The sequence below is a fragment of the Pantherophis guttatus genome, chromosome 18, assembly GCF_059756535.1.
Source record: "Pantherophis guttatus breed Tessera chromosome 18, ASM5975653v1, whole genome shotgun sequence".
Lineage (NCBI taxonomy): Eukaryota > Metazoa > Chordata > Lepidosauria > Squamata > Colubridae > Pantherophis > Pantherophis guttatus.
Window position 1 is genome coordinate 1852773 of NC_142080.1, and position 20557 is coordinate 1873329.

General features: G+C 40.9%; 2 long non-coding RNA genes across 2 annotated transcripts; one reads left to right on the forward strand and one right to left on the reverse strand.

Moving 5' to 3' along the window:
- Positions 1–1915: 1915 nt before the first annotated feature.
- On the reverse strand, positions 1916–4098 carry LOC117676264 (uncharacterized). Its single transcript, XR_004594387.3, has 2 exons — positions 4050–4098; positions 1916–3206 (listed from the first exon to the last, which is right to left on the reverse strand). It is a non-coding gene; the product is annotated as an uncharacterized LOC117676264 (long non-coding RNA).
- Positions 4099–14596: 10498 nt separating this feature from the next.
- On the forward strand, positions 14597–16118 carry LOC117676263 (uncharacterized). Its single transcript, XR_004594386.2, has 2 exons — positions 14597–14706; positions 15235–16118. It is a non-coding gene; the product is annotated as an uncharacterized LOC117676263 (long non-coding RNA).
- The last annotated feature ends 4439 nt before the right edge of the window (positions 16119–20557 follow it).

Consider the following 20557-nt stretch of genomic DNA (forward strand, 5'->3'; position numbering starts at 1 on the left):
TTGCCAACAGACAAATATCAGGATGTGCTCCCGCAACAACGAAGGGTGTTCTCATGACAATACGTGTCACAGTGGGAGGAGTTCCTGCCACGAGGATCGAAGTTATTCCTGTGATAGAAGCAATCCCTCTTTCACAGTTATGGCCATACCGGTGGCTCAGGATAAGAACCCACTCACCCAGACCCAGAAGCAGTGCCCCGTGGTTTATTCCACTCCTCAGCTCCAACAAACTCAACAGCTCAAGCAGCCCATTCCATATCCTCCCCAACAACAGCTGAAGCAGCCACAACCGTTGAAGAAGTAGCAGAGCAAAACACGGAGGAAACACTGCAACGCAATGCATCTGAAAGCCAGCAAATTCCACTGCTTCTTATCCTGTTTGATACAGGATTTATAAATGTTAGCTTCTTTGACGCTTTGGCTTAGCCACAGTCAGCATCAAGCATTAAAATGCACAAATCTATGTTTGGTTTTGAGTCCTTTTGTACGTGAGTGACTTGGAAGGGGAAGAAGATTTGTTGGTGGGAATGGGGGGGGGATTAGTATGGTTGAACCAATTAAAACGTCTCTTTTAGGAATTAATCAAAGTTTAAATGCCCAGTACAATCATTTTTCCATCCAATCTTAGCAGCATGAGTCCATGTAAGGTCTCTGGATTTCCCACTTCAGAAAGAAAACATTCAAATTCTGAGCCAGTGGTTTGGAAAACAACAACCGAAATCCGAAAAGGTACATCAAATCTCAAACTGACACCTCTTGTTAAAATTAGACTATGCCTAGAGACTATTCGTCTCTCACACACATACACAAAGAGAGAGAAAACCACATTCTGTTTTACAGTCTTCTGATTTTAGTAGATTTCCACCTGGAAATCTGAAGTTCTTCAGAACCATTCAATTCATTTCTGATTAAATCTTGGAACTGATTCTAATTAATAAACCACCAGCAGGTACAATACATTCTCAGGCTTGAACAGATGATAAAATCCACTGCTTTGCTTTTCACTGGTTCACCCTTTTTTCAAGACTTTAACAACTTTCTCTTTGTGTATTCTTATTTGAAACAAAAAATGACAGGCCCAGGATGACATGGTAAGAAATACCAGAAGCTGCAGCTCAGCAACAAACCACAGACGAATCATCTCCACCTTAATTTTCACCAATTCCTTCTAATAAGTCTCTATTTCCTGATTTGGTTAGGTTGCTCTTTGATTACTACTCATAATAGCCGAAAGAAATTAACAGACCATAATCCAGGTAGCCCAGATCTGCACTAGATGTTCAGACAGGTTAGTTTGTAATCAATGGAAGAGGTGAATTAGCACATAAATGCATTCTAGATCATCTTGGTGACCTTCCAAATATATTACCATTAGAACGCTCAGAATTCCAGGTCAGAATAGAACATATCATTGGCATTATTTTCTGATAATTTTGAGAGCCATAATCCCAATATCTTTGGAGGACATAAACTTTAAGAATCTAACTAAAGGTTTCCAAAGGGCTGAAGAATATCAGAAGAGGTCTCAAGCCGTCTTAATTATAAGTCCATGGGCAGATAACGGACAGGAAGAAATGTATTCTGGATAGGGTCCAGTTTTGTAGGGCCAAGCCTATGATGATATTCTAAATACAATGTATTGTTTCCTCAATTCTTCTAATAAATAGATTTGACTGCATAGAAGGTTTCCATAGGTTGGTAGGTAAACCGACAGAAGGATGATCCTAGTTAGTTGGCAATTTCAGATCAATTCTGATTCCTTTGAAACAGGGATGTCAAACTTGATTTCATTAAGGGCTGCATCAGAGTTGTGTTTGACCTTAGGGGGGCAGGGGGGCGTGGCCAGCTCAACATCACTCGTGTTGGGGGCGCCTGTGATGGCCCGAGTGCATTCTACAAAAACACAGAGTCAAAATTGCTGATTGCCTTCACATTCCAGAAGGCGAGGCCTTTATTCACCCAAACGTCACCCAAACAATATGTATACAAGCAAGATCAGGTTACAAAACAGATTGGAAAGGAAGAGGAGGGAAGGTGAGATGTCAGGCAATCTCGACACCCCAAGTCTTAAATTGGAATATTAGAGGCAGGTTCACCCGTTCAAATTAAAAATCTGCGTCACTCTGATCATGGGACAGTTTTGGGCTCCCGCCAGATCTATTCAGTTGAAATCAGAAATTAATGGACAACAGAGAGAAATGGTTCGGATAATTGAGGGAGCGGGGGGATTCCTGTCCAAAGTCACCCTTCGGGAACTTTTCCTGCAATTAGTGGAAGAAAACAGAGACAGGTGCAAAGTTTCAGGTATGTCGTTTGGCAAGGCAGATACCCTAAAGTGAATCCAGACGGGAAATGATTGTTTTCCTCCCAGGGGTTAAGCCTGAAAGAGGGCAGATGTGCAATTACATTCCAGATTTTCCTTTTATTCCAATTGGCTTATTCATTAAGAAATAATGCAGCATTCAGGGAGGGAAAATCCAGGAAATAACAGCAAGGGGTATATATATATAAAAATCTTTCTGTTTGGAGAAATAAACAAAAAAAAAAGATGAATCTGTCTGGGAACTTCTTAAATTCTATCTTCCTGGTAGGGAAAGAAGCTGAGCTGAATTTAAGGAGGATCAAATACAAGCGCGTTGATGTTTGATGGATTCGACCTTCCCTAGCACAGGGCTAGCAATAATGGAGTGAAAATAGCACTAGATTATTTGGATTATGATAGATAGCAGGAAATGAAGATGATAAGAGCAAGAAAGAGGCCAAAGTTAGACAGTGATGCGCAGAGGAGGTAGCGGCTAAACCCAGTGCAGCAAACATGACTGCTCTGGGCCAGCCATTCTTCTCAGATCCGAAGCAGAGCAGCATATATTATTTCTTCGTGGCACAGCAATTCAAAAGTCCTGGAAGGGATGGCCAACTTCACTTGCACTGTTTACAGCACTGGGAACAGCAGGACGATTGACCGCAGCAACCCGAAGAGCAGCAGCAGGGAGAGCAGCAGCAGGGAGAGCAGCACGGACCGCAGCAGCAGGGAGAGCAGCACGGAGCACAGCAGCAAGGAGCGCAGCAACTAGGACCACAGCCACAGCCTCCGGTGGGCATACAGATGACGTGTGCATCAGATCCGCCAGAGTCGCCACCACAGCCGCAGTTGCAGCCGCAGCCGCCGCCACCACCGCCACCGCTAGATTCCATGTTGCCCATTTCTGCAAAACAAGAAAGAACGATCTAACGGAACAGGAGAGGAACTGGGATCTCCAATGGCTCTGAAATTTTGAGATAATTTTTCTTTAACATCCATGGTGTGTGATGACTTCTAAGTCAATCTACTGCCTACATAACCCGTATCAACATTTCTCTTCTCCAATTTGCACACTCCGTCCCTTATTAAGTTAGCATGCTAAAATCAAATGCTTCGTTTTTACAAGAAAAAGAAAATCACTCTTGTCATGAGACCAATAAAAAAATATTTTGGCCATAAAAATCAGAGAACCATAGTTTCCTAGAATTGGAACTGTCCACTGAGACCAATTTCTTGCTGTATATCAGGTCCCAAATTAAAAATAACCTAAAACTTAGACAGAGAGTTGTCCAGCTTCTGCTTGATTTTATCCATTGAAGGACAGCCACTACTTCTCCAGGCAGTTAGGCCATGATGATCCTATTTCCAGAAGAAGCCTGTGAGATACTTCTCAGAAGCAGGCATGTCCCAGGTGCTTTTTCTTTCAACATCAGAATCTTAAGATATCCTCCCATCAAACAGTAGGTTTTGTCATCTTGTCTAATCAAAATGATAAGATGTAAGCTTGATATTTCTGGCGATTCTAACATACATCTATTTGAGCCAATGGTTCTGAATTCCAAACAACTTCATTGGTCTCCAACTAACTGTTGTCTCCAACTAACTGTTTAGAAAATACCAAACTATATGTTATTCTGTTCAGCAAATGGTACAGATTCACAAAGGGTCCCTGTTCTATTGCAGCAAGCTTCCTATCTGAAGCTAAAGATTTTATCTTCTTCAGGATGACCAATCAAAGTCAACTTACCTGCTGGAGATGTTGCTTGCTAACAAGGTACAAGAAGGAAGGTTATGATATTCTCTTGTGGACGGGGGGCCACCTTTTATACTGCCTCCTCAGCCTTCCCCCAGGAAGTGAGACAATGTCATGGAACGGCAGGTTCTTCACTCACCCAAAAAGCATGTTTCCTTCTACCTGGTTCTTTGACTCAATTCCATTTCTCATTAAAGGACATTTTTCTAGAAGTGTATGATTAACACCATCTTCACTTAGCAATGCTATAATTCCAAGTCCAGAGGCACGAGGAAGTTTGCTCTTAAAATGTGAGCCCTAAACTCAAGACAAATTTCCATGCATCATGAGGACCCCATAGTTGAAGGCCTCATTACGGACCTCATGCCTCTTCATTGACTTGACCCATAATTGACTTGACTCTCCGTTGTCTTAACCCTTCATTAGCATGATCAAAATTAGGTGTAAGCAAAACAGATCAAGGAATTCTGCCCTAGGGACTATGAAATCTTAATGAAGCTCCTGAGAAATGAACTGGTAGACTCAAGAGCAAAATTCACTGAGGTGGGAAAAATTCTTAAGGAAAAAAAACCCTCAACAATCCAAATGTCCATAATCCATGGTCATACAATGCATTGATAATACACAATATCCAAGAAAAATGTAGGTCAGGTTGTCTGGAATGCTATTCATGCTACAATTTTTCATTTTGATTAGAAATCTGGAGGAACTAACTTGATTTCTGGAAGGAAGGATCAAGAGCTGTGTAATGCTTTGAAAGTTTGGTTCATTTCTATGAAGTTCTGAGTGGGGTTTCCATTTGAAGCTGTTTCGTGAAGCAACATGACCTTCTTACTTCTAAAAAAAAGAAGCCCATGGACTACTCCACTTCAGTTTATCTCCTCCATCAGTTTCAATAGCCAGAAGAGATTCTTGGTCAGGATTTTTCTCCTGCCATTGGAAGCTTCAAGATGACATAAACTCCTTCTCAAGGAGAAACACATCCTTCACCTCAATGAGAAATTTCATGGTCCAAATGTTTCTGGAGATTCTCAATCATCCAGGCCATGGTTGTCCCATGGTTTCCAGAAGGCAACTGGATTTTCTTGGGTTTTTTTTTTCTTTGAAAACATTTCACTTCTCATCCAAGAAGCTTCTTCAGAACTTGGATGAGAAGTGAAATGTTTTCAAGGGGAAAAAACCAAGGAAGTCCAGATGCCTTTTGGAAAAGCACCTTTGGGACTTCATAATCCAAAGTGCATTACTAAGGTGATGCCAAACCAACATTGCACAGTGCTATCATCTTCGTACTATCTCAGCGTTGCATGTTCCTGGATTTAACAATGTGGTTTTTATCAACCAAAAAGCGTAGGGAGCATGGTGACTACAAGGGGACAGTCCACTCCAAAATTCAAGCTGGTGGGAAAACATTGTAGGGAGAACCTATTAAAAGAGTTGCAAGCTCAGAATGTTTTTAAGTGTTAAATGTTGTTTTTTTTAACAAAAGAAGAAAAACAAAACATGAAGAGCTGAGACAAAGCAACAGGGACCAATTTGTCCATCTGAGGTGTGATTTGATGATTCAGCTACTGCATTTGATTCATCCACTGCATTTCCTAGTGTGACCTCCTGATTACAGATGCCAAGCAAACATAGAATTGGCATTCTTCTTTTAGTGTGGGGCCCTTCCTCAGGGGTTTAAAGGTAACACTATAATTAGAAGTTATTTCCGTGCACTAGTTCTCATGTAACTTCCCAACTTGGTGCTCAAAATACGTCTGGTTGTTGTTTTTTATATCATCCAGTAGTGATTGTGACATGGTCACAATGGAAAGAGTACTCAATGTTCACCCTTTCTCCTTCTTGTCCTTTGCTTCCCTTCCATTTTTCTTTCTTTTTCCCCATTGTCTCCTTCTCCTAATCCTTTAAACCACTTTGATGTTAGGTGAGAATTATAGAGTTGGATACCTCATAAAGCACGGACATACGTTGACTAAGGACAATGAGCCGGAAAAATGACGTGTTCGATGACCATTTGGCTTGATGGTTAATAAAGAGATCACCATTCCTTGTTAGTGCCTCATTTCCCAAGTGTAGGGTGCACGGAGCTGTATAAAAGGTCCCCCTGTTCCCCAAATCTTCATTCACTCAACTGGGTTAACTCTCCTAGCCGTTTCCACCACCTACAAGGTAAGTGGTCCTTTGTTGATATAAGATAGACTATTCCTGGGTTTTCTTTTTTAAAAAAGCTATAACGTTTTATAGCTTTCTCTCCCATTTCATTTTTTCCCCCATAGCTGATGGTTTAATCTAAGGTTGGGATGAAAAACAAGAATATATAGAATCCATTTCTATGTATACTTATTAAAAGTAAGTCTTGTTGGATATCCTAAACTGACTTCCAAAGGAGAGGCTACAATTCAGTCTTGGGGCATAAGCTGTTGAATGATCCCAAACTGAGTTTGTTGCCTCTCCAATTAAGAATGAATCAATTGTCGAGGTTGAACAGGTACAAGATATGAAAAGCAGAAAGCTTTCAGAACAGGCCAAAAATCTGTTTTATCAAGCATCTGGATCATTCAGCAGCAGACAAAGGTGCATTGGAGAAACTCAACAAAATGGCAGGACCACCATCTCATTCATCCATGGTCTTTCCTTAGTATGCTCCTTTCAGTTTTGAAATAGTTATAGACAAGATAGAACTACTTTCCAAGTCATCCAGATCGGTGGGGGATGCCCTTTGGAGCTAGTGAGTTCCATAATTTTCCTCCTACATTCCTCGTTTACAAGTAGATATTTTAATGCATGGAAATTGTGGCTCTGGAATTGTGGCCCATCGCTCTTCTGAAGAGACTGCCTCTAACATTCCCTTGTTTCTTTTCCACCAGAACTTCACAACTCATCAAAAAGATGGCCTGCTGTCCCATCTGTGGCTGCTACCCCTGCTGTTGCGTCCCCTGCTGCTCTTGTGGTTGTGGTCCCTGCTGTTCCTCCTGTGGGGCACCTTGCTGTTGTGGCCCTTGCTGTTCTTGCTCTCCCTGCTGTGCTTGTGGGGGTTGTGGGTCATCCTGCTCGTGTCCCCAATGCTCCTCCTGTTGTGGTTGTGGACCTTGTTGCAGTAGACAGTCATCTGGGTGTGGTTGTGGTTGTGGCTGCTCCCCTTGCTGTGGTTGTGGGTCCTGTGGTGGGTCCTGTGGTGGATCCTGCGGCGGCTCCTGCGGCGGCTCCTGCGGCGGCTCCTGTGGTGGATCCTGTGGCGGCCCCTGCGGTGGGTCCTGTGGGGGCTGCTGTGGTGGGCCCTGTGGGGGCTGCTGTGGTGGGTCCTGTGGCGGGTCCTGTGGGGGTTGTGGTTCCTGCTTCCCTAAACAGGGATGTTCTTAAAGAACTCCAAACGACACTGCAGTAGGACAACCGAACTACACAACCCAACTATTCAAGAAAATGCCATCGTCATTCCATGGCGGTTGACCTCCTTGTACTCCTTCACTAAATGCATTCAGTTTTTATAACTCTGTCCCTCCCTTCATTCTCCCTAGGTCCTTCTCACCTCTTCCTTCCCTTCCTTTTCTACAGCCCTCCTCCCCACCCCCCCAAGAAGGTCTGTTCAGTTTTTGAAATATTACTCTCATACTATCTCTCCCACTCTGTTGTTTTTTTCTTGGTTGTATGATAGATAATAGATAATAAACATTCCAAACAGCTCTGCATTGTTTCAGTGCATTTCATTTTCTGGTGTCCCCATTGAATCAACACACCCCGGGTCGCATTCGGACCCGGTTACACTAAGTTTCTCGTGGAACAAATTACACAGAACATAACAGTACAACATCGAGCACAATATCAAATAGGATACATAAGAATTGCTCATGATTAGGAAATTAGTGTATGATCTTTCCCACTTCTTCTAACCCATTGCAGTGTCGATGAAGATAACAGTCACGAAACATGATGTGTGAACCTAGCCATTTACAATTCAGACTCTGCACCTGGCTAACTACCACTACTTGAAAAAGCTGGTTAGTACTAGTACTAACCCTACTACCTGAAAGGAATGATAAGCTACTTCCATACTCTTGTCAAGAAAACTACCTGGGTAAATCTGTCGAATTACCGAGAGCTGAGTCTGGCTTAATGGTATTTTGATCTTTAACCTAGATTTTATGTCTAACTTCCACTCCCCAACTCCATTTAGGAATACTGCCTTTTTCCATGACAAACGGTAGGCCTGTTTTGTACATGACATTAAACTATAGTTTATTTCACTAGTGTTCATTGTAGTTTGGGTTTACAAGTGTAAAGACAACAGAAACTAAAGTACATTTTGGTTTAAGCAGCTTAGATCTTTATTGTCATCATCATCATCGTCAACATCATCATCAAAGCAATGTAGAGTAGATATATTTCTACATCTAATTCCTTTTTTATGGTTATTATTAATTAAGCTGTCCTCCCAGGCATGTAGAAATGAACTCAGAAATTCTCCTGAACTTGTAAAATATTATTGATATATTTCTAACACTATAAATAGAATATCAGCACAGACCATGAGACATTTCTTCCTCAGCCATATATTGTGTTTTTAAACTGAATATTAGCACAAAGAACGATATAGAGTACATTAAAAGAAAAAGCTGTGATTGGTGAAATCTCCTGTAAAAATTCAAACGCTTGTTTTTTAAAAAAAAACAATGGAGGATTCTAAAAGAATTGATTTTGTTTTGGAAATCAGACCATCTAGGATCTGGGGAGATTTCCAAGACCTTAGCGCCTTCCGCTGTGCCCTTAAAACCCACTTTTTCCAGCAAGCCGGGCTGGCTTAAGAAGAAATTTTAAATGTTTTAATTGGTTTGTATTTTTAATTTTGAGCCAAATTTATATATATTTTAATTGTTTTTAATATTTGTATTTCATGTTTTTTAATTCTGGCTGTACACCGCCCTGAGTCCTCAGGGAGAAGGGCGGTATATAAATTTAAAATAAAAAAAATAAAATAAAATTTTCAGTTGCTTCCTCTTGTTGGACAGAACAGTCTTCAGGTTTGAAAATGGAGAGTCGTACGTCTTGACAGCAAATGCTTATTCCATGTTGTCACCTGGATCTTTCTTGCCCAAAGGTAGTTTGCCTTCCTTAATTAGTATAATTGGCCTAAGTGGCCTTCGTGGAATTTTATTTTTTAGGGTGTGTGATAAAAATGGAAAACCTTTCATCCAATGAAACCCACGTAACAAGCTCATGAGGAGATAGGGGAATGAATCCTGCTTGGAAGCCTGTGAAGATCAACATTCTTCACTGCAATTTCCTACTGCCTTCTGGTGCTAGGTAGGCAAAAAAAACACTGTTATTAACCTTAATCATTCATTTTTGTAACTTAATCGTAAAAATGAAAGAGGCACCTCATCAAACAGAGACAGCTATATTGGCGGAAGATAATGTAGTTCCCCATTTTTGTTGTGATGTCTCATTTCCTCCGGAAAAACTACATGGAGTTGTATAAAAGGCCCATATCCCAGAACCGAGTTCCATAAACCTACAAGCTTCTCTCTACTACTACACAACGTAAGTTGTAACAAATTTGGCATGATTTTTATTGTTCGATATAGGTGCATCTCTGCTCTAATCCTTCTTCTTTTGTGGCAAGGTGGTTGCGATTAGGTAACTTCCAGAGAGTGTGCCTCACTGAATTCAACGGAAATTGTTCAAGGAATGGAATTGCGGTATTTATAATGTGACTTCCGAAAATTGAGGATTGCATGCCAGTTTTCTATCCAAGGATGCTTTCTTTTAAATGCTTTCTTTCTTTCAGCTTCTGAAGTGAGATAGACTTCACCTTTGTTTTAGCACCCTTTAGCTTTTTTAAAAAAAAAATAAAAATACTACATTCAACAGAAGTCTTGATACCTGGGCTGCTCATTCTTCAATGCCGATCGCCCAATTTTCCAATCTAAAGGCCAGTGGAGGCCACCAGAAATCTTAGAATAGTTTTTGTTTTAATGGATGCATTTCCAGTATCTTGGTATTTGAAAGAAATCATTGCAGATTTGTCCTCAGAATGATGGGTTATAACAGAGCAAGAGAGTTGCTGTAGGAGATTTACAGAGTAGAATCACAAGAAATGCAGCAATTGACATTTAATTATAATTTTAATCCTAACCTTTCTTAGGTATTACGTAGCAGTTACTACACCCACTTTATTTATTTCATGGAAATTAGCAACATTTGGCCAGGAAGCATGTCCTATACAGAGTAAAAATTACTGGATGACTGAATTCATTTTCGTTTATTGGATTTTTACTGATTTTACAAAATCCTAATCACTTACTATAGTATTTATTGAGATTGGATTATAATGTGGCATTTGAATAACATTCTTTTAGAATTTTAGTAGCTCAGACGTCTTATTGTTTAGCACTGAAATAAATTTATTTTTTGTAATAATCATTATTCATATTACTGTTCTAGTTCTTTTCTTTTTTTTTAGTCATGTTTGTATTCCTATACGTTTTAGCTTACTTATTTGCACTTATTTAATCTGCTGCTTTTTAATGGGAAGTATGGTCTTTTTCTCTTATCATCAGTTAATGTGTTCTCCTCTGGGAATTCTTGAGTTTAATCAAGGAAAGTGTAGATGAATTTCTGTCTTTCAAAGATTTTGAAGTGTAGTGCAAAGCTCTTAAATTAAAGTCGGCTTCATAAGGAATCTCCCTCTGGTCCAAAATTGCTGTAAATCACTTCTAATATAATCTCTGATTTTATGTTTATAACTGATTCCATTTTTAACACTGGTTTTATTGGGTTTTTTAAACACACGTTGCCAATAGCCTTCAATTAGCCTAGCACGTTTGATAAATCTATTTCTCCAATATCTTTTTTCCTTGTACTCCATGGATATTTTAATATCCCCAAGTGCTGAAGACCATCACTATAATTGGGTTCAGCGCATGAAGATAGGATGGGGGTCGCTTGTTAGGTAGACTTTGCTTGTTAGCTAACCCCACCATTTCTTCTGGAACACTAAAATGGTAGCTAGATTAGTGTAGCTGGGGTTCCTTGGATCACTCCAATGGATGAGAAAAGTTGGTTGCTTCTCTAGAACTGAATTGCAGAAAAGTATCATCCTTGTGAACACTTTCCTGGTTTTCTTCCTCTATTCCAGCCTTCCATCTCTTACCATGGGCATGTGGGACTGCTGCAGCTGCTGCGGGAACGGCCATAGGGGTAGATCATCCACCATTGTGTTATGCATGCCCTCCGGGGGCTGTCAGTCATGCTACCCAGGTTGCATGCCGTCCTTCGGCTGTGCGCCTATGTGTTGCATGCCCATTTACTGCACGACCGGACGTAGAAACTCATGTTGTGGCTGTCACTGTGGCTGTGGCTGTTGAAAAATCAGCATTCCCCACTCAACTCTATGGCTGCAATGAAATCAACACAACAACACCGGCACCCATTTGAAGTTTCGTTGGTCGACCTTTTCTTTTCCTGTCTGCTGAGAGACAAGATGAAGCTTTGCAACTCTTCTTCTAAAACTCTTCAATTTCTTCTTTTTCATTTTTTTGGGGGAAAGAAGCTCTATTCATCAAGAGTGGATGACCCTATTGCGTAGAATAGAAAAGTGCATAATTTTCATTCTCTTCTCCTTAAGCTAGAACCTTTTTTCCGTTCTGTTCTTTTGCAAATAAAGTGTGTATTATTGCAATATCTATTTGTGTAATGCTGATTTCTTGAAAACTAAAAGCTGTACCAAAAAAGGGTTCAAGATGATCCTTAACTAGCTTGAGGTAATTTTCTCACTTGTCCTCTTGTTGACATTTTCATTTCACTGAAGAGATCCATGTTAATTTTTCAAGGGAGATGCCAACTCTTTATTGTTCCACAGAGTAGTTAACCTTTGATCTCCCCTTCATATATCTAGTAATCCTGCTACCACATATAAACCAGGATATATGGAAACATAATTCAAAATGAAAACTCCAGTTGGGGGAAACAACCTTAAGTTCACATTAAACCAGTGGTGGGATTCAAAATTTTTTACTACCGGTTCTGTGGGTGTGGCTTGGTGGGCATGGGGAGGGGAAAGATTTACCGGTTCTCTGAACTACTCAAACTTTCCACTACCGGTTCTCCAGAACTGGTCAGAATCTGCTGAATACCACCTCTGCATTAAACCAAAACTTTGAACTGATTCTGGAACCAACGTAATTTTAGTTGTAGTGTAGTACATGCTATTTTAACCATAGATATTTAGGTCAAACCTCATCTCCATTCTCATGAGATATTCTTGATATGGCATTCATTCATCCAATGAAACATAAAGATGATCTCAGGTCAAGTTTGAGCCTTGGTGATTGCTTTCATGCAAATTTTCCCAGCAATGTTACAGAAGAAGCTTGCCTTATCCTCAGATGCTTCTTCTTCATCAACCAACTGCCCTGGGGTTTCCAGGCCGATCCCATCCTAAGTATTAACCCTTCTGATTCTGCTTAGCTTCCGAGATCAAATCAATTGCAAAAACATGCATTGCAACGACAACCAGATTGGTCACAGCCAAACTGTAGACTGCTGAGCCATGGTGGCACAGTGGTTAAAATGCAGTATTGCAGGCTAACTCACTTCTCACTGCCAGGAATTTGATCTTGACCAGCTCAAGGTTGACTCAGCCTTCCATCTTTCTGAGGTCAGTAAAATGAGGACCCAGATTGTTGGGGGCAATAGGCTGACTCTGTAAACTGCTTAGAGAGGAGCTGTAAAGCACCGTGAAGCAGGATATAAATCCAAGTGCTATTGCTAAGTTCTACTGCAGGGGGGGAGCATTTTTGTGATGGTGAACAAAGATGGATCTGCAAGAAAATCATGAGATTTCTCTCTGGCCCACATTCAAAATATTCTACATTTGGAATACATTTGGTTTGAGAAGCTACATTACAGCCTCACCAATGCCCATCTAGCATTGTCTTTGCAGTCTTGGAGATATGCTTGAAATGGCCCACTAGGCATGGTAGGATTTATTTTTGAGTAAGCCCACATCCTGCCTTGACAAGTATCTGTGGAGTATATTAAATTTGTGAATGAGGCCCTCTTGAAATGGGTAGGGCTTATATATCACTTCATAACCCTTTCTTTAGGAAATGAGGCATTATCGTGGTTCGGCAAAGTATTCACTAACTCTCAGTGCAGTATCTGACAATGGCGTTTACCTCCTGCTTCTATCCCTGGACTTAAACCATCTCTAATTTTTAAAAAGTATCTCAGATAATTAAAGGTAGATATACATGAAATGGTGAGGTTGTCATTGAACAATCAACATTCATGATCATCCACAACATCACCTCTTGGCTCATGAGTTTGGTTTCAACTGGATCTGCTTTTAAAAAGTCTCCCCGTTCTAGAAGATTAAAAGGCACACCGAAATTATTCCGCAGTAATTCAATCAGACTGAACCAGAAGGCATGCGAAAGATTACAGTTTGAAACTCATATGAAGTCATAATTTGGGCAAAGCATTTACAACGTGTTTGCTAATCCATCATTTAGGACTCCCTCCTTTGTTAATTAAAATTTAAGGGCTATCTGAAGATAACACATATTTATGATTGATTGGTGCACCCAGCCTTTAGGCTAGCAAAAGATGCCCGATACAAAACCCCTGCTGATCCCAGATTGCATCATTGAAATTTGACCGTCCAAATACAAGCCCACGGCAGTGCTATTTTTCAGGTTTGTTTCGTGCAAATAACTAAATGTCTCTGTTGTGAGTCTAAAAAAGCTATTTCATGTTAAAACTCTGCAATACTAGATTTTTTTTAAAAAAAAATGGCTCCCACCGAGAAAATTGTAATATGTGCACAAGGGAAGCTGTGCCCCATGTACTGTATGTATCTCCAGCCCAGAAATAAGATGCTTTAGATAGCAAAAAAAAAAAAAAAAAAAAAACCCTCCAAAGCAGTGGTGGGTTTCAAAATTTCTTACTACTGGTTCTGTGGGTGTGGCTTGGTGGGCGTGGCATGGCTTGGTGGGCATGGCAGGGGAAGGATACTGTAAAATCTACCACTCCACTTCCCAATCCCACTTCCCACTCCAATGGAAGATTACTGCAAAATCCTCATTTCCTCCCAATCAGCTGGGACTTGGGAGGCAGAGAACAGATGGGGGTGGGGCCAGACAGAATTTTTACTACCGGTTCTCCGAACTACTCAAAATTTCCACTACCGGTTCTCCAGAACTGGTCAGAACCTGCTGAAACCCACCTCTGCTCCAAAGCTGTTTGGGTACTAATTATTATTATTATATTTATTAGCCATGAGGCTAATGGGTCACTTTGATGAGCAAGCATGCTCATTGCCTGGAAAACTCTTTTAAGTTATATTTTAAAATAAATCTTCAGTACAGCACACTAGATCTGAACCTTACCCTGCCGCAATACCATTCTTGTATTTAATCATAGCCTTTATCAGATATTTGCCACAAGGGATGAATGTGTAAATCAAAAGATATCTGAGAGGACCAGGGGGCATTTCTTAAGTGGTGAGAATTAATTGACATTCTTCAGTGCTGACTCACCTTCTAGGGAACCAATGCAAGAAGCTCTATTTTTTTAAAAAAAGATCAGAATTAGGCTGCTGTTCATTCATCTGGGTCTATTGCCAGCGCTGGTCGTTTCACTCCCGTTTAAGAAGGTAAGGAGAATTCCCTGAATTTTCCTGGGTTAATTCGGGGCATGTTAATTCTCCTTCCAATTGTATTGCATAGATTATGGGGAAAAACCCATCCCCGTCAGAGCTCTAGAGATAAGCTAACAATTTTAAACGTAGAGGGCTTGTAGTACAATCAGGGTGACAACTTAGAAATCAGGACCGGTTTGACTTCGAAAACAAAAAGAGAGAAGAGAGAAGTAGGAAAAGGGAAAGATAAAAACAAGTGGTGAATAGAAGCTATGGAAACCTGAATGCAATTAAAATTACGGTGTATTTTCTTCTCTTATTCGACTTTCTTTGCGTGCTGTTTTTTCTTCCAGAAGCTGAGCTTGGGAACGGAAGCTAGTTACCTCCTTTTATGAGTTATTTTAAGGAACTTTGTCCTTTTTTTTTCTTTCTGTTTTCTCTAGCATTAAGTGAGTTAAGCATGTTGTGGAAGTAGAATCATCTCCAAGTTAGAAAGGACCACCAGAAGTTTCTCCTCGCCTTCAAAACCTCTTTCTCTTTCAGTTTCTTCCTTCTCCTCACAAGGATGGATGGTGGTGATTACTGTGGTCCTTCATCTGTTGGATCAACTGTGCTTTGCCACCCTTCTGGTGATTGCCAGACCTGTTGTGCCCCTTGCTGCTGCCAGTCTAAATGCTCTACCAAGTCTTGCTGTATCCCCTGATGTGTGCCAAGACCAAATGTTGCTGAAGAAAACTAGAAGATCATGTTGATCTACAAAGCAGAGGGTCAGCTCCATCACTTCCTCCAACTTCATGGTTGCTTCCTTTATTTGATTTACAACTTGGAACCAATACGATATAGTTGTATTCCTAATGAGTCCATCTAGGTGATAAGTCTTATCTTCTATCTTCTAAAAACCTGGTCAACATTGTTGCCATTCTGCTCTGCCTCATCTCTGCTTCGCGATGCCAGACTATCATAAGCCCGCAGGGGGAAGGGAGGGCGAGCTAACACAGAGAGGGAGAAAAGCCAGAAATCAAAACTACACCGAATGCCTGGCAGAGACATCAGCCGGCTGACCCCAAGGCCACAAGCGTGGGAATGGAGTGTGGAGCTTCATCGACCCCGACAAGAAACAGGACTGTTACCAAAACAATTTGTTTGAATCCCATTGGACACTAAACAGATAATGAGGGGAGGGGATCTGAAAAGGGAAAAGTAAATGGGCAGATTTTGCACGGATCTGGCTACACCTGGCTTGTCTTTAGTAAAGGTGTTCCTTTCATTAATAATGCAGTTGGAGGCTCTTCTCTTCTAAATGAGCAAGTTGGGACAGGCCCGACAGGGTGCGATAGATGATGTTTCCATGTTAATTCAAGGTTTGAGATTTTCCCAGATGTTCTATCCATCCAATAAAACTCTGGAGCCATGAAAGGCAATATTCAGTTGACTGTCTGTGTTTCTTTTCCCCTCCGTGGCAATAAGTTTCAGTCAGTGGTGGGATTCAACACATTTTACTACCGGTTCTGTGGGCGTGGCTTGGTGGGTGTAGCAGGGTAAGGATACTGTAAAATCTTCATTCCCACCCCACTCCAGGGGAAGGTTACTGCAAAATCCCCATTTCCTCCCAATCAGCTGGGACTCAGAAAGTAGAGAATAGAGGGAGGTGGGGCCAGTCAGAGGTGGTATTTACTGGTTCTCTGCACTACTCAAAATTTCCACTACCTGTTCTCCAGAACTGGTCAGAACCTGCTGAAACCCACCTCTGGTTTCAGTGGAAGAATTTCACATACCCACGGACCTTGAGAAATCACTAAGTTTGCCCAACGTATTAGGCTAAAAGGGTTCAGCACTTTGTGGTTGTCCAGCAGCTGTCTTAGTAGATTGTGTTAACAAAACAAACCCATGAGAGTTTTACCTAAGCTCTCTTGTCATCTAAAAGCACTCAAAAGTACATATTTCCCCTGAGGTTGAATAAGAATAGCTTCTTATAATCAATATTGTCGTGACCTTTTTTTCAGCACAATGCTAAACAGTTAAGATGTCCCTGCTGTCATCTGTAAAGATGAGGACCTAGAGACTCGTGAAAATGAATATTTCTAAGCAAAATGTAGCTGTAATCGTTCAATGGTTATATATACACGAAGAGAGAGATCCAGTACGCCTACAGAAACAGGCGAGGATGGGAAACTGGCACAAATCTATAAAGTGTCCTCACTGCACCCATAAGTGGTTAGGAAGCAGCAACCTTCTAACCTGTCCTCCCGTAGGTTGGGAGGACTGTAAATAGGAGTAGCATCACCCAAACCACAATCAATTTGTGCTGAGTTATGGTGTACCAAGTTTAGATGAGGGAGCAGGATTACTGGGGCCATCTGTGTTACGCAGACGTAAGTTCCTGTGGTTATTGTCAGCCTACTTTGAGAAAATTGGTGCCCTTGTTGTGCAAACAGACTCTCTCGCTTTGATGTGGCACACAACAGGGTAGGCCAATCCTGGGCGATAATTATTTAGAAGATAGCTGAGAAATTCAAGAAGGCAAGATGAGTGGACGGGTTGTGGGGAATCTGGGGTCATGTCACACTGAATCAGGACAGCCAATCATATGTTTTTGTCCAGCAAGTCTATTATCTTAAACAACAGGATTGCAGAATTCCTTCCAGGTTAGCATTAGAATTACATTGCGGTTATTCCAAGATAGTCTTTAATTATCTACAAGACAATAACATCTTTTTCCACCGACTTTATGGTGAGTCAGCTAAAAGTGGAAGATGATGCAAAGATGACCACTTCCAGACATCTAGGTTACTTCTTAGACCATGATTCCATACAATTGATATGAGTTCCTGTTTCATAGTAATCTCTGTGGCTGCTAATATTATTACGATGAATAATAGCACAGTTTAGGTCAGAAAGAAGGCCCGGATCTCTGCCATGTCTTACACGTGTGAACTGGTTGCGTCTTTTAAGATTTAGATGGTTTCTTCTTGACTGAACCTCTGAACAGTAATGGTGAAGCCACATTCAGATAGTCCTTATTTCATGACCAAAATTGGGACCGGCAACTTGGTTGTTAAGCAAATCAGTCTCTGAATGAAATTACTCATTTATATAGGTGAGGATTGGACTGCCAACTAGACATTATTAATGTGACCTCAGTCACAAAACAAGTGCCCATGTTTAACCTATCCCGAAGCCAAATTGCTGGAATTACCACCTTGTAATCCAATAAAACTTTCCACTCCTTGGAGGGAAGGCTAAAGCGTTGACTCCTGTCCCAGCCGTAGAGTCCCCTAGGCAAATATTGTCATCAGAACACATGAAGCTGACATCTGTGTGTGTCTGTCCTGAGCCAACCTTGCTGACCTCGGCTACAAGGTTCATGTGAGGATTACATGCTAAGTCTCTGAAAAACTTCAGAGTGGACATTCCCCAGATCAAATCACCTTTCTGAATCAGATTGTCAGATGAGAACAAATCGGAATTCCTCGATATCAGTTCAAATGATTTGGAAAATCTTTTATGCACAAGCCAACCCCTTTCCTTTTTTTCCCCAACCTGATTCAGAAAATTCTCTTAATTGAGAATATCAAGTGACACTTCAAATCGGATTGGATCCACATATTCTCATGCCCACATGATATATGGGCAAGTGCATTAAACCACTCAAAATCATTTTATAAATGCTAACCAGTGTACAGACATATTTTTGATATTGGTCTTCTTGTTTAATTGTTTGTTTGTTTATTTATTTATTTGTTTATTAGATTTGTTTGCTGTCATCTTGCCTAGAGGCAACTCTGGGTGGCTTACAAAAATTGGGCCCCAATACCATTAGCTTGCACTAAAAAAACTATTCTATTTCTATTTCTCTAAATGTTTCTGTTACTTCCCTTGTTGTATGTGTGTTTATATTGATACAATACGCCCAAGGTGGACTCAATCCTACTTTTGTTATTTCGGATAAATCCTCTAGTCGTCTCTAGAGATTGGTGCATTTAATACAAGTTGAAAGAGATTTAATGAGGACCAAGTACACAGGAAGGGATTAAAAACCCAGATGGTTTTGTAAACTCTGAAGCTGGTGATCACACAACGAAATGAATGTGTGTGAACTGTTAATCTGTGGCGAAGATTAGTAGAGCGACAGGCAGCAGGAGGAGTAAAAGATACAGGAATAGCAACAGGGAGAACATCCAGTCCTGGGAACAGCAGCAGGGATGCACCCGTATTTAGAAAAGCAGAACTTCTCACAACAAGAACAAAGAGATCACATTTGGCAACAAGCTTTGGAATCGTTCTTGCTACTGTGAGGAAAAGCAAAGCTATACACAATAGAGAGGTTATTCTGTAGTTCACACAATTCAAACACAACAGGAAGTAAAAGAACTCCTGCAGGAAGTTAGCAAGTGGCCATCTTATTTGGTGAAGGCCATTTTTTTTCTCCCACAATGGGGTGGGGGGAAGATATTCGTTTTGGGACATCCTACTTAAAAAGAATTTCTACAAGGGAACGCTTTCATATCTGTCAGATACCCACTTCTTGGAAGGAGTCCAGCTTGGAAAATACTTTAGAAAAAATAAGGAGTTTTGAGAACAAGGTTGGCATAGATACTTTGCTGCCTGAAGCAAAAACAGGAGCATCATAGAATTGGATACAATTCACAACTACATCTTCTCCCTCCAAATTTTTCATCTGAGATGACTGGCTTACTATGGTTTTGATACACCAAACCCTGCTGAGCACTTCCCCTGGGTCCTAATAATCGCATCAAGAATTTGGTTGAAAAGCCCAACAATCTCCCAAACACTTGAGCTTATTTTGGATTTGGTGTAAAGCAAATCGGGAGAATGGGAGCTTATCATTGGAAGATTTGTTTCATTTGGGGGGCAAATGAGAAATTCTGAAGATGTAGACTTTCAAAAGGATCTACATCTTTTCCATTCGTCATCAAAACACACAACTTTCCATCGTGCCTGATGCTCTCAGACTCAAACAGGAGAGCAAAAGCTACCTTCAGATCATCACAAATTTCACACCTCCTCAGATGATTAAGTATCCATTTCCGTTCAAGGATTTCATCCATGAGAAACACTAGCTAACAAGTCCTCTCAGTTGATTGCCCATCGCACCGTTGAAGGTCATCCTTTTCCCCACTTCATAGTTATAATTTGTCTTCTGTTCTCATGGACGGAGGCATACTTTTTCTTTCTTCCTAATCTGTCCTCATGACGCTCCCATCAGCTAACATGTCATAGGAACACAATTTGCGTTCTTCTGAGTCACTTAGTCCAGTGTTGCTGACTCTGACTATCAGCAGCTGCTTTCAAGGCATTTTTCCACCCTAATTGGAATATGGCCAGGCAACAAAGGCAAAACTTTTTTGCAAACAAGGTAGTTGTTCCCTCTACATCCCTGAGGCCAGTACAGAACATAATCCAGTCTATTTTTCCGTTGAGTTTCTGATTAATGTTTTCAACCTAAAATGGACCAAATATGTATTTCAAAGCGGTACTCAGCTTTTAAAGATGCTCAGCTTATTAGCTGGATAGCTGACAGCCGGGGTTCAAGACCCAAGTGCCGCACAATGGGGATGGCTCCCGTTATTTGCCTCAGTTTCTGTCCACCTAGCAGTTCGGAACCATGCAAATGCGAGTAGATAAATAGGCACCACTTTGGTGGGAAAGTAACAGCATTCTGTGTACTCGGCATATAGTCTCAGAGCCATAGAAATGTCTTTGGACAACGCTGGCTCCTTTGGCTAAGAAACAGAAATGAGCACCAGCCCTTAGAGTCGGATATGACTGGACAAGGAAACCTTTACCTTTATGTATTTCAAAAGCAGCATGGAACATGTTTTAAGCAAATTCAGAACTAGTTTAA